At 41.9% G+C, this 13,287-nt stretch overlaps 1 protein-coding gene across 2 annotated transcripts in view; it reads right to left on the bottom strand.

The window, feature by feature from the left end:
- Window positions 1-13,287, bottom strand: part of KCNN1 (potassium calcium-activated channel subfamily N member 1) — a 197,991-nt gene that overhangs the window by 92,063 nt on the left and 92,641 nt on the right. The gene's annotated exons all lie outside the window — the stretch shown is intronic.

Below are 13,287 nucleotides of genomic sequence, written 5' to 3'. Positions count from 1 at the left end.
AATGGAAGTCAAACCTATCCCAAAATAGTCAGTAGAGTACATTTGGCACCTTTTTGGTGCATCATGGGATGGATCAGTTCACTTCATGAGTTCTGTCTTTCTATACCTACATTGTAGAAAATAAGTATTTAATACACTGATGATTTTGCAAGTTTTTCCTCCTATAAAGAATGGAGAGGGCCTTAATTTTTATCGCAGGTACACTTCAACTGTGAGAGATGGAATCTTAAAAAAAATCCAGAAAATCACATTGTATGATTTTTACATAATTAATTTGCATTTTATTGCATGAAATAAGTATTTGATACAACAGAAAAACAGAACTTAATATTTGGTACAGAAACCTTTGTTTGCAATTACAGAGGTTAAATGTTTCCTGTAGTTCTTGACCAAGTTTGCACACACTGCAGCAGGGATTTTGGCCCTCTCCTCCATACAGATCTTTGCCAGATGTTTCTGGTTTCGGGGCTGTCACTGTGCACCATTAAGTTTCAGCTTCTTCCAAAAGATTTTCTTTTGCGTTCAGGTCTAGAGACTGGCTAGGCCACTCCAGGACCTTGAAATGCTTTTTACGGAACCACTCCTTAGTTGCTCTGGCTGTTTGTTTCCGGTCATTGTCTTGCTGGAAGACCCAGCCTCAACCCATTTTCAGTTCACTAACTGATGGAAAAATCTCACGATACATGACCCCATCCAACCTCCTTTTAGTGCAGCGCAACTGTCCTATCCCCTGTGCAGGAAAGCACCCACAAAGTATGATGTCTCCCCTACCATGTTTCACGGTTGTGACAGTGACCTTGGGGTTGTACTCATCCTTCTTCTTCCTTCAAACCCGGCAAGTGGAGTTGATACCAAAAAGTTTTATTTTGGTCCCATCTGACCACATGACCTCCCATGCCTCCTCTGGATCATCCAGATTGTCATTGGTGAACTTCAATTGGGCCTGGACATGTGCTGGCGTGATCAGGAGGATCTTGTGTGCCCTGCAGGATTTTAATCCATGACTCCACAGTGTGTTACTAACAGTAATGTTTGAGACTGTGGTCCCAGCTCTCTTCAAGTCATTAACTAGGTCCTCGCATGTAGTTCTGGGATGATTCTAGCCCTTTCTCAAAATCATCTTTACCGCACGAGGCAAGATCTTGCATGGAGCCCCAGACCGAGGAATATTGATAGTTATCTTCTGTTTCTTCCATTTTCTAATAATTGTGCGAACAGTTGTTGCTGTCTCACCAAGCTGCTTGCCTATTGTCCTGGTGCACATCCAAGCCTTGTACAGGTCTACAATTTTGTCCCTGATGTCCTTAGGCAGCTCTTTCGTCTTGGCCATGGTGGAGAGGTTGGAGTGTGATTGAGTGTGTGGACATGTGTCTTTTATACAGGTAATGAGTCCAAACAGGTGGAATTAATACAGGTAATGAGTGCAGAATAGGAGGGATTCTTAAAGAAAAACGAACAGGTCTGTGAGAGCCAGAATTCTTGCTGGTTGGTTGGTGATCAAATACTTATTTTATGCAATAAAATAAAATTTTATTATGTAAAAATCATACAATGTGATTTTCCGGTTTTCATTTTTAGATTCTGTTTCTCACAGTTGATGTATACCTACGATAAAAATTACAGACCTCTCCATTCTTTGTAGGTAGGAAAACTTGCAAAATCAGCAGTGGATCAAATACGTATTTCCCCCACTGTATAACAAAACAGAAAAACGGAACTCCAAGAGCAAATGGGAAATGTTCTCTAAGCCTCAAGCTAGATTTAATTGATTGTGCTTCTCATAATCAACTACTGTAATATCTCCATATTCAATGGCTGAAAATGGCATCAAAAAGACATTAGAAGGGCTACTAAATTTTTGGTTATTTGCCTAAAGTCTTAATTAGTGATGAGCGAGTATACTCATTGCTCGGGTTTCCCCTAGCATGCTCAGGTGATCTCCGAGTATTTGTGAGTGCTCGGAGATTTAGTTTCTGTCTCTGTAGCTGTATGATTTGCAGCTGCTACACAGCTTGAATATATGTGGGGATTTCCAAACAACCAGGCAACCCCCACATGTACTCACGCTGGCTAGCAGCCGCAAATCATGCAGCTGTGTCCACATAAACTAAGGCTATGTGCACACATTGCGGATTCGTGCATGCCATTTTTGAAAGATAAGCAGGTAAAACGCACTGCGTTTTACCTGTGGATTACTGCGGATTTACCGGGGATTTCCTGCGGTTTTTGTGTGGATTCCACCTGCGTTTTTACAGCTGCGGATTCCTATTGAGGAACAGGTGTAAAACAGTGCAGAATCCACACAAAGAATTGACATGCTGCGGAAAATACACCACAGCGTTTCCGTGCGGTATTTTCCGCTGCATGTGCACAGTGGATTTGGTTTTCCATAGGTTTACATGGTACTGTACACCGCATGGAAAACTGCTGCAGATCCGCAGCCAAATCTGCAACATGTGCACATAGCCTTAATCTCCGAGCACTCACAAATACTCGGAGACCCCCCGAGCATGCTGGGGAAAACCCGAGCAACGAGTATACTCGCTCATCACTAGTCTTAATTGATCATACTTGAGTTACGGTATTTAGATAAGCAGACAAGGTGGTTCAAGTTGTCATATATTTTAATTTAGATATTATTCGACTAGTTATTGATACAGGATAATATGTTGATTGAATACATTTTCTTTATTGAGACCTTGTTTATCATTAATCTGACACTGATGGAATAGAAAAATGACAAAACCCTCTGCAGTATCTGATGACAAGCATCTCTCGATTCCTACACTCCTAACAGGCAGCGCCATGTGAGCACTCAATGCTCCACCCCTAGAAGAAACGGCCTTCTTTGCATGCACTGATCAATTTACAGTGGGGAGGTGGAATTTTGCACCTTTACCCCATGTGCCCCCATCACGCCACACCATCGCCTACTGACACATTTTACTAGGTTGATAAGTATTCTAGCATTTATCCATTTATTGTACAGTGATTATTTCACTAATTCATATAACAAAGCTGCCAATTTAGTTCTTATGTGGCATCAGCGTAGTGTAGGATACAAATGGATAGAGGTGGTTCTAAATATACAAAATTGGGAGCTATGGATTTTATATTATTTGTTACTGAAGCATAGGCTCTGTCATATATGGCATATAACAGAATTATGATATTACGGGCCATCAGCATTGTGAGCGGTATAACATATTACATTGAGGTACAGGAAGTGTACTTTACCCAAGAGAGAGTCTGTACGATGCAGATGCATTATCTAATGCGCATTTGATGACCATGTAAAATATATTCATATCCTGCAGGGTCATGCATAGTATGATTTTTTGTCATGGCTCTGTGGGTCCCGGCACTGGCATGAGTTTGTCGCCAATGCATTCTTCTGTACGCCAATCACACAATAAAGATCAAATGTTTATTATGGGTGATCTGTATACAGACGAAGGAACACACAGTGTCCTCCCAGCATTTCCCCCCAACCCAAGTGATATAATTGGTTTCCATAGCAACAACACAAATGCAGAAGCAAGCGCTTTTTCATTCAAAGACAAGCCACTATGTGTGCGATGTGGTTAGTAATCTTAGCAATGGGTCTGTACCATAACTATCAGGGCGCAGTCAGATGGCCGTGTAACATGGCGGACAATCGCATTGTAATGTCGGACTGGCCGGCAGCACTCCCGATCCGAGCGTGACAGCATGTATTTCTATGCAGCGGTCATACTCGGGCCAGGAGAGCTGCCGGCCAGGCCAATCACTGCGATGTGATTGTTGTCTGTGTTATATCACCATGTGCCTGCGCTAGAATGTCATATTGCTCCCTTAAGGCTACATTCATACTAGGACTTGGAATTCTGCTTTTCTTTTGGAGCGCCTGCTAGGACCCTGGGGTACGCGGGCCAGGTCCGGTGGTCATTAAAGGGGTAGTCACAGCGGCAGTGACTCGGTCCATGGCCCTGGGCGTCCAAGTTACAGGGAAGGTCTTTAAAGGGGTTGCTTTGAATAAAGAATGTTCATGACGCCACCTGTGATATTCGGTCAGGCATGACCGATGCTGCTTAAAGGGGTCCACTGTGGATGATGGCAGCAGGGATGGTAGGGCTTCCCACAGGTGAAGCTTAGTCCCCAGGGCTCCCGCTTTAGTGGGTAAAGATGACAGATGGAGTAGTGCCAGAAAGAATTGGAGGACACAAGGTTGCAGTCTCTTTACCTTTTACTGGTAGTATGGAGCCACAGTCCAGGGTACCGGTAACAGGTGATGGTAAGGTCCGGCCAACCTGGAAGTGATTCAGAATCCCCCTAGCCAGGTGGGATTGGAAACATTCCTTACTGCGCTGTGGTATAAGTTCCTTGCTGCCTAAGGTTTCACACAAGGTCCTCTCTCTCTCTCTGTCCTTTTAGTCAGACATTACCCACATGGCAGGCAACTCAAGCCTTTTTTACAGGTGTCCCTACTTGCGGCGACTCCGGGCTCTATATGCTGCTGTGCCTTCGGATGTAATGGTGGACAGGTCACTTGAAATCTGGTGTGGGGCATACAGTTACCCCCACTACCTCGGAATTCCGGCCTCCGGTATTCTGTGCTTCAGCGTGGAGGGAGTTCAGTCGCAGCTCCCCTCCAGCTCTTCACTTCTCCTGTGCTCCTTCTCCCCTCACAGTCCCTCACAAACTGCTCTGTCTCTTTCCAGGAGCTGCAGAACCACGTGTCTGCATGGCCCCATCTTTCCACACCTCACTCCTCTCTCTTAGTCTCCCTCTCACAGACTAACTAACTCCTCCTCCAGCCAGAATATATCAAGGGAAGTTCCCCTGAAACCGGGTCTCGAGCTCCCCCTTCTGGCCTGGAGTCAGAACAGTGTTGTATGTACTGGTTACTTGTTAAAGTGATCCTCGTCGCTTCCAAGCATGGCATCACCCTCCCCGTGAGGAAGGCAGCACCACTGTGACAACCGAACTCCTGGGGTGTCACATTTTTCCATTACAGGAGCAGAAAAACTGAACTCCTGCAGGAAATACTAAGGGTGCAGGAAAAAAACAATGCCATTGACTACAGGATTCTTGTTTTTTTACGATTGTTTTGTTTCATTAGGTTGTCTATCATTTTAAGACAGCATGCTGTGGTTTTTCTACTGGTGAAAATGATGGCGTTGTGATGGAGCCTCATAATGGAGGCTTCAACTCAAGTGTGAACCTGGCCTGACATGACTGCATGCTGAACATCATTTTAGTGGGCCAGCAACACATGGCGGCCACATTGCTATGTTGTCCATAGTCACATCTCTACAGGATGTCTCTCTTGTGTGATACAGTTGTGTTCAAAAGTTTACATACCCTGGCAGAAGTTTTGCTTTCTTAGCCTTTTTTTCAGAGAATCTGAATGATAACACCAAAACTTTTTCTCCACTCATGGTTACTGGTTGGGTGAAGCCATTTATTGTCAAATATTGTGTTTTCTCTTTTTAAATCATGATGACAACCCAAAACATCCAAATGACCCTGATCAAAAGTTCACATACCCAATTTCTTAATACTGTGTATTACCCCCTCTAACATCAATGACAGCTTTAAGTCTTTTGTAGTTGCTGTGGATGAGGTTCTTCAAATGCTGTCTAGCATTAACTGCGCGCTTGAGATCTCCCCAGAGTGACTCAATGATATTGAGGTCAGGAGACTGAGATAGCCACTCCAGAACCTTCACTTTGTTCTGCTGTAGCCAATGACAGGTCGACTTGGCTTTGTGTTTTGGATCTTTGTCATTTTGGAATGTCCAAGTACATCCCTTGCGCAGCTTCTGGGCTGTTGATTGCAAATTTGCCTCCAGTATTTGCTGATAACATGCTGCATTCATCTTTCCTTTAACTTTGACTAAGTTTCCTGTGCCTTTGTAGCTTACACATCCCTAAAACATTAGCAATCCACCTCCGTGCTTTACAGTAAGAATGGTGTTCCTCTCACCTAGCCAAATTAGTTCTCATGTTTCGCACTGACGAGGGCCAACAGCCGAAACACCGTGTCTGCGAATTGAGATACTGATTTGGCTTTTATCCTAAGTCATATTGCTCTTTTTCACTGAAGAGGCAATTTGGACCTTTCATCAAAGGCGTTGTTGACCTTTCTCCAAATGTAATGTTTATGGTTGTGGCCAAAAAGTTACATTTTGGTCTTATCACTCCAAATTACCTTTTTCCAGAAGTTTTGAGGCTTGTCTCTGTGCTGTTTTACGTATTATAGGCATTTGTGCTATAATGGCTTTCTCCTGAAGACTCGACCATGCAGCCATTTTTCATCAAGTGTCTCCTTATTGTGCATCTTGAAACAGCCACACCGCTAGTTTTCATAGAGTCCAGTATTTCAGCTGATGTTATTTGTGGGTTTTTCTTTGCATCCTGAACAATTTTCCTGGCAGTTGTGAACAAAATTTTTGTTCTTCTACCTGACCGTGGTTTTGCTTTTACAGAGCCCCTGATTTTCCATTTGTTAATCACCGTTTGAATGCTGATGACTGTAATTATCAATTCCTTGGATACCTTTTTGCATTCCTTTCCTGTTTTATACAGTTCAACTACCTTTTCCCGTAGATCAGTTGACAATTCTTTTGCTTACCACGTGAATCACAATCCAGAAACGTCAGTGGCTGGATGAAAGATGCAAGAGTCTGTCTGGATCCCAGAAAGTCACTCAGCTTTTATGCACACACACTGATTACGAGAAAACAGGTCACAGGTGAGGATGTTACCTTTAGTAGCCATTCAAACCCGTTTGTGTCAACTTCTGTGCATGCTATCAGGCCAAAATCCCAAAGGTATGTAAACTTTTGATCAGTCTCATTTGTATGTTTTGGGTTGTCTTTATGATTTAAAAAGAGAAAACACAAGTAGATTGACAATAAATGGCTTCACCCGACCACTAACCATGAGTGGAGAAAAAGTTTTGGTGTTTTCATTCATATTCTCTAAAAAAAAGCCAAGTAAGCAAAAATTCTGCCAGGGTATGTAAACTTTTGAGCACAACTGTATGTTTCTTCTCATTGGAACCTGGCACATATGGACACTTGATATTTAACTACAGTTTCTGAAATATTTCCAACAAACGCAGCAAGTCACCAATATGAGTGCATTTGCACAATGCCACTTATTCTGTAAGTGACAATGATTCATCGCTATCTATTTCCATAATTTGAACCTTGTACCTGGGAATCTGTCACCAGGTTTTTCCCACTGAATCAGGGAGACGAATAATATAGAGACAGATTCCATTGATGTGTCACTAACTGTGCTGCTTGCCATAATGACTGTTTTATCAACAGGAGGAGTTATCACTATTGGACTAGTAAACCTGCTGCCATATACTGTAGTTTTCTATATTCCTGAGCTCTGTATAACGCCACTCCCACCACTCCCACCACTGATTGTCAGCTTTCTGCCTATGCACAGTGTACAGAAAAAGCTGCCAACCAGTGGTGTAGGCAGGGTTATACAGAGTTCAGCAGTCAGAGAAGTGATACATCGCTGGAATCAGAGTATCTGCCTCTACATCATGCAACTCTCACATGGAATAGCAATACGTGGGGAGGAGTCCCTTTAAAATTTGAGGGGTAATGTTAGGGTATGTGCACTTGTTTCATTTTTTGCTGTGTTCTAATGGATGGTGGATAATTTCCAAACTTTAAGAAAATGGAATCTTAAGCAGTACGGAAGACTGAAAATGCAAAGAAGGTGCACTGGGTGTGACAATCAGCAATGGATAATTCGTCATATCGGACATAAATCTGATAAAATTGGTTCAGCGGACAATGTACCAAAATCTGGACTTTCTTGCATTCATCAATACTGGTCTTAACCAGAACTAGTGGGATACTGTGGGTCACAATGTCAGGTTTCCAAAAATGTCAATGGAGGAAGTTTGAGCATCTAAAAAACTAAACTTGAACCAATCATTTTTGGGTGGACAAACTTTTAGCCCTCCCTATATACAGCGCTAGCAAAAATTAAGAGACCATCGCACAGTTTTATAAAAATCAGTTTCTCTACATGTCTGACAGCCATTCCATTCCAGTGTCAGTTGAATTCCAACCAGAGTACACCTCATTCTACATAATGTGCTTCTGATTAGGTGATCACCTGAAACAAATCTTATTTAATGAAGGAAAGTATAAAAAACACTGTTGTGGTGTTCACAATCCTCTTGCAATAGGACAAGCTGGATGGCAAAACAAGTGCTAGTAATATCCCAAAAGTAATAGGAATGAAAACATAACTTTTAACCATGACACAGGAGTTGAAAAGAAAAGTCTTGAGTGAGGAAAAGAAGGGCTCAATTCTGGCTTTACTAGCAGAGGGATACAGTGAGCATCATGTTTCCTCCATCCTTAAAATTTCTAAGATGGCAGTCCATTACAACAAGGTCAAGCAGCAGACATTAGGGACAACGAAGCTACAGACCGGCAGAGGGCGGAAACGACTCTCCACTGACCGGGATGACCGTCATCTTATTCAAATGTCACTCAGCAACCGCAGGATGACATCAAGTGACCTACAAAAGGAATGGCAAATGGCAGCTGGGGTCAAGTGCATGGCAAGAACAGTTCGTAACAGGCTCCTAGAGGCAGGACTCAAGTCATGTAAAGCTAGAAAAAAGGCTTTCATCAAAGGAAAGCAAAGGAGAGCCAGGCTGAAGTTTGCCAAAGACCATAAGGATTGGACCATAGAGGGCTAGAGTAAGGTAATCTTCTCTGATGAGTCTAATTTTGAGCTTTATATATAAAAAAGCCAGTAGCGCTTACACACTCTAAAAGACTGCAGCAAATAGTGTTACGTAACACCCGTCCGTAACTCAAATAGTTGTAAAAAGAAACAAAAAAGAACTATCTGCGCTGTGTTCAGAGTTTTTATGTGAAAAACCTAAATAAATGCCTGTTAGAAATCAATCACTTTATAGGGGGAATCAATGTTTAAATGAATGTCAACAATCAAGAGAAGAAAGGGTTAAAAAGTGGTTAAAAGATATAAAAAATATATATATATATATAAATCCTGCTTCCACTATAAAGTTCAGTAGTGGTGCACTTACGTGGCCCGGACGAGGATGGCGTTATCAAAAAGGTGCCGTGTGCTAGCTTCAATCTTTGTCAGGTGAAGCTGTAGTGACCGCGCACGATCCTCCACAGCCCCGGATCAGCTGTCTGCAGATGATCTGACCAAGAAGGGGGTGACGGAGCAAAAGGGGGCCGTGTGCTGCCTTCGGATGTATCAGAAAAAGCTGTCGTTGTTGCGCACTACCTTACGTGGTCACCGTGCACTTCCGTTGTTAGAAGAGGATAATATCCAATAGATCCCGTGTTTTGCCTTTCAGATGGCGGGCTGCAGGCACTGCCCCGGCCGGTGGCAGAAGATCCTGCGCTCGCATGCAGTGTAGAAAGGATTAATATTGCTGGGCTAAGCCGTTAGGTGCTCTGCTACTGCAGGACCTTACGTGACGTCACGGTCACGTGAGTATTCACGTGACAGGCTAAGGAAAGCGTGTGGGACCAATTCCTACGCGTTTCGGAGACAACCGTGCTCCTTCATCAGGGATGGTCCGTCCTATGCAAAGTTTACCTATATAGCCATCAGCAATCACATGATCCTTACTCTGAATTAAAGGCAAATAATTCAATCTCACTATTCAGACCTTTGGGAATTAGAGTATCAAATTCAAAAATCATTTTTGTCTCTTCTCTGGACATTTTCTGAATGAAATCACCTCCTCTCCAGCCTTCTTTTACCACTTTCAGGCCAGTTATAACGGTGCCACGTATTTGGCCCCTGTGATGAGTCAGGAAGTGTTTAGAAAGCGGGTGTCCCTCAAATTTCTTGTTGATATTCCTAATGTGTTCATTAATCCTGACTTGGAGGGCCCGCTTCGTTCTTCCAATGTAAATTTTATCACAGGGACATCTAATTGAATAAATGACACCCTTCGTTTCACATGATATAAACGTTTCAATTCTCCAATCAATATTCCCCTTTTTGAAAGAAAGTTGTTTTTTGGTTTTAAGTAATTTACACGATTTGCATTTTAAACAGGGAAAAAAACCAGGATATTTTTGTAAAGATGGTTTTTCTGTTGGAAAAAGACGTGGCACTGTAGGAGCTATTTCATTTCCCAGATTTCGAGCCTTCTTAAAAATAAACAATGGATGTTGGGGAAGTTTATCGCCAATAACTTTGTCTTCTTTTAAAATGTCCCAATGTCTTTTCACAATCTTTCTAAAAAGATATGTGTTGGCACTGTATCTAGTAATAATCGGGACTCTTTCCAACCATAAGTTAGTATGATCTTTGTCCTTGGCTAAAAATCAGGTAGAGATAATACCCAGATCAGACCTTCTTCAAACTAAAGAGAAACGTAATACTAACTTATGGTTGGAAAGAGTCCCGATTATTACTAGATACAGTGCCAACACATATCTTTTTAGAAAGATTGTGAAAAGACATTGGGACATTTTAAAAGAAGACAAAGTTATTGGCGATAAACTTCCCCAACATCCATTGTTTATTTTTAAGAAGGCTCGAAATCTGGGAAATGAAATAGCTCCTACAGTGCCACGTCTTTTTCCAACAGAAAAACCATCTTTACAAAAATATCCTGGTTTTTTTCCCTGTTTAAAATGCAAATCGTGTAAATTACTTAAAACCAAAAAACAACTTTCTTTCAAAAAGGGGAATATTGATTGGAGAATTGAAACGTTTATATCATGTGAAACGAAGGGTGTCATTTATTCAATTAGATGTCCCTGTGATAAAATTTACATTGGAAGAACGAAGCGGGCCCTCCAAGTCAGGATTAATGAACACATTAGGAATATCAACAAGAAATTTGAGGGACACCCGCTTTCTAAACACTTCCTGACTCATCACAGGGGCCAAATACGTGGCACCGTTATAACTGGCCTGAAAGTGGTAAAAGAAGGCTGGAGAGGAGGTGATTTCATTCAGAAAATGTCCAGAGAAGAGACAAAAATGATTTTTGAATTTGATACTCTAATTCCCAAAGGTCTGAATAGTGAGATTGAATTATTTGCCTTTAATTCAGAGTAAGGATCATGTGATTGCTGATGGCTATATAGGTAAACTTTGCATAGGACGGACCATCCCTGATGAAGGAGCACGGTTGTCTCCGAAACGCGTAGGAATTGGTCCCACACGCTTTCCTTAGCCTGTCACGTGAATACTCACGTGACCGTGACGTCACGTAAGGTCCTGCAGTAGCAGAGCACCTAACGGCTTAGCCCAGCAATATTAATCCTTTCTACACTGCATGCGAGCGCAGGATCTTCTGCCACCAGCCGGGGCAGTGCCTGCAGCCCGCCATCTGAAAGGCAAAACACGGGATCTATTGGATATTATCCTCTTCTAACAACGGAAGTGCACGGTGACCACGTAAGGTAGTGCGCAACAACGACAGCTTTTTCTGATACATCCGAAGGCAGCACACGGCCCCCTTTTGCTCCGTCACCCCCTTCTTGGTCAGATCATCTGCAGACAGCTGATCCGGGGCTGTGGAGGATCGTGCGCGGTCACTACAGCTTCACCTGACAAAGATTGAAGCTAGCACACGGCACCTTTTTGATAACGCCATCCTCGTCCGGGCCACGTAAGTGCACCACTACTGAACTTTATAGTGGAAGCAGGATTTATATATATATATTTTTTTATATCTTTTAACCACTTTTTAACCCTTTCTTCTCTTGATTGTTGACATTCATTTAAACATTGATTCCCCCTATAAAGTGATTGATTTCTAACAGGCATTTATTTAGGTTTTTCACATAAAAACTCTGAACACAGCGCAGATAGTTCTTTTTTGTTTAATTTTGAGCTTTGCCCAACACCTGGTTGCCTAATGGTTAGACGGAGACCTGAAGAGGCATACAAGCCACAGTGTCTTGCACCCACTGTGAAATTTAGTGGAGGATCGCTGATGATCTGGGGATGCTTTAGGAAGGCTGGAATTGGGCAGGTTAATCTTTGTGAAGGACGTAATCAAGCCGCATAAAAGGTTATCCTGGAAAAACTGTTGATTCCTTCTGCTCAGGCAATGTTCCCGAACTCTGAGGACTGTTTTTTCCAGCAGGACAATGCGCCATGCCACAGAGCTAGGTCAATCACGGTGTAGATGAAGGACCACCACATCAAATCCCTGTCATGCCCAGCCCAATCTCCAGACCTGAACCCCATTGAAAACCTCCGGAATATAATCAAGAGGAAGATTGCTAGTCACAAGCCATCAAACAAAGAACTGCTTAAATTTTTGTACCAGGAGTGGCATAAGGTCACCCAAAAGCAGTGTGAAAGACTGGTGGAAAGCATGTCAAGATACATGAAAGCTGTGATTAAAAATCATGGTTATTCCACAAAATATTGATTTCTGAACTCTTTCTGAGTAGTATTATTGTTCTAAATGATTATGATCTTGTTTTTTTCATATTTCAGGTCTCCAAGCAATGCATTTTTTGTTATTTTGACCATTTCTCATTTTCAGAAAATAAATACAAAATCTATTGCTTGGACCTTCTGAGACATGTTGTCAGTAGTTTATAGAATAGAACAATTTACATTTTACTCAAAAATATACCTATAAAGAGAAAAATCAGACAAACTGAAATTTTTTCAGTGGTCTGTTAATTTTTGCCAGAGCTGTATATTGAAAAATGCTCCTGGTATACCTCAGACATACCTCAACACTCCCAAATTTATCAGTTGAATATTTTGTGAGTATTTTGTTCCAGTTTAAGACCTTACATAACTAATAGCCATCCACTAGGTTATTATTTCCTTTTGCCACATGTGAATTAGTTTATCTTCACAGTGAGGTGTTTCTTGTAACCACATTACATCGACTTGTGTATAAAGTGAACTTAGGAGAATGGAAAGTCACAAGAGTCACTGTAACACACAGCTTTGGATTCTCCTGATAGTACATATCAGTGGATAAATAAGCTGCATAATTACATAAAAATGCATAAGTAAAATTTCATAATTATAAGAAAAATGAAAAAAGCATGTACAGAATGGGAGGAATAGGGCTAAGCAACAGTACGTTGAAAAAGACTTGGGCATACTAATAGATTACAGACTGCACGAGTCACCAGTGTGACAGCAACAAAAAAGTCAAACATAGTTCTAGGATGTATTAAGAGAAGCATAGAGTCTAGATCACGTGAAGTTATTATCTTCCTCTACTCCTCGGTCAGGTGTCATCTGGAATACGGTGTCCAGTTCTGGGCACCATATT

Source organism: Ranitomeya variabilis, chromosome 1, assembly GCF_051348905.1.
Source record: "Ranitomeya variabilis isolate aRanVar5 chromosome 1, aRanVar5.hap1, whole genome shotgun sequence".
NCBI classification, from domain to species: domain Eukaryota; kingdom Metazoa; phylum Chordata; class Amphibia; order Anura; family Dendrobatidae; genus Ranitomeya; species Ranitomeya variabilis.
Note: the sequence above shows the minus strand (reverse complement) of the source record. Positions and strands in the feature narration are given on the sequence as shown.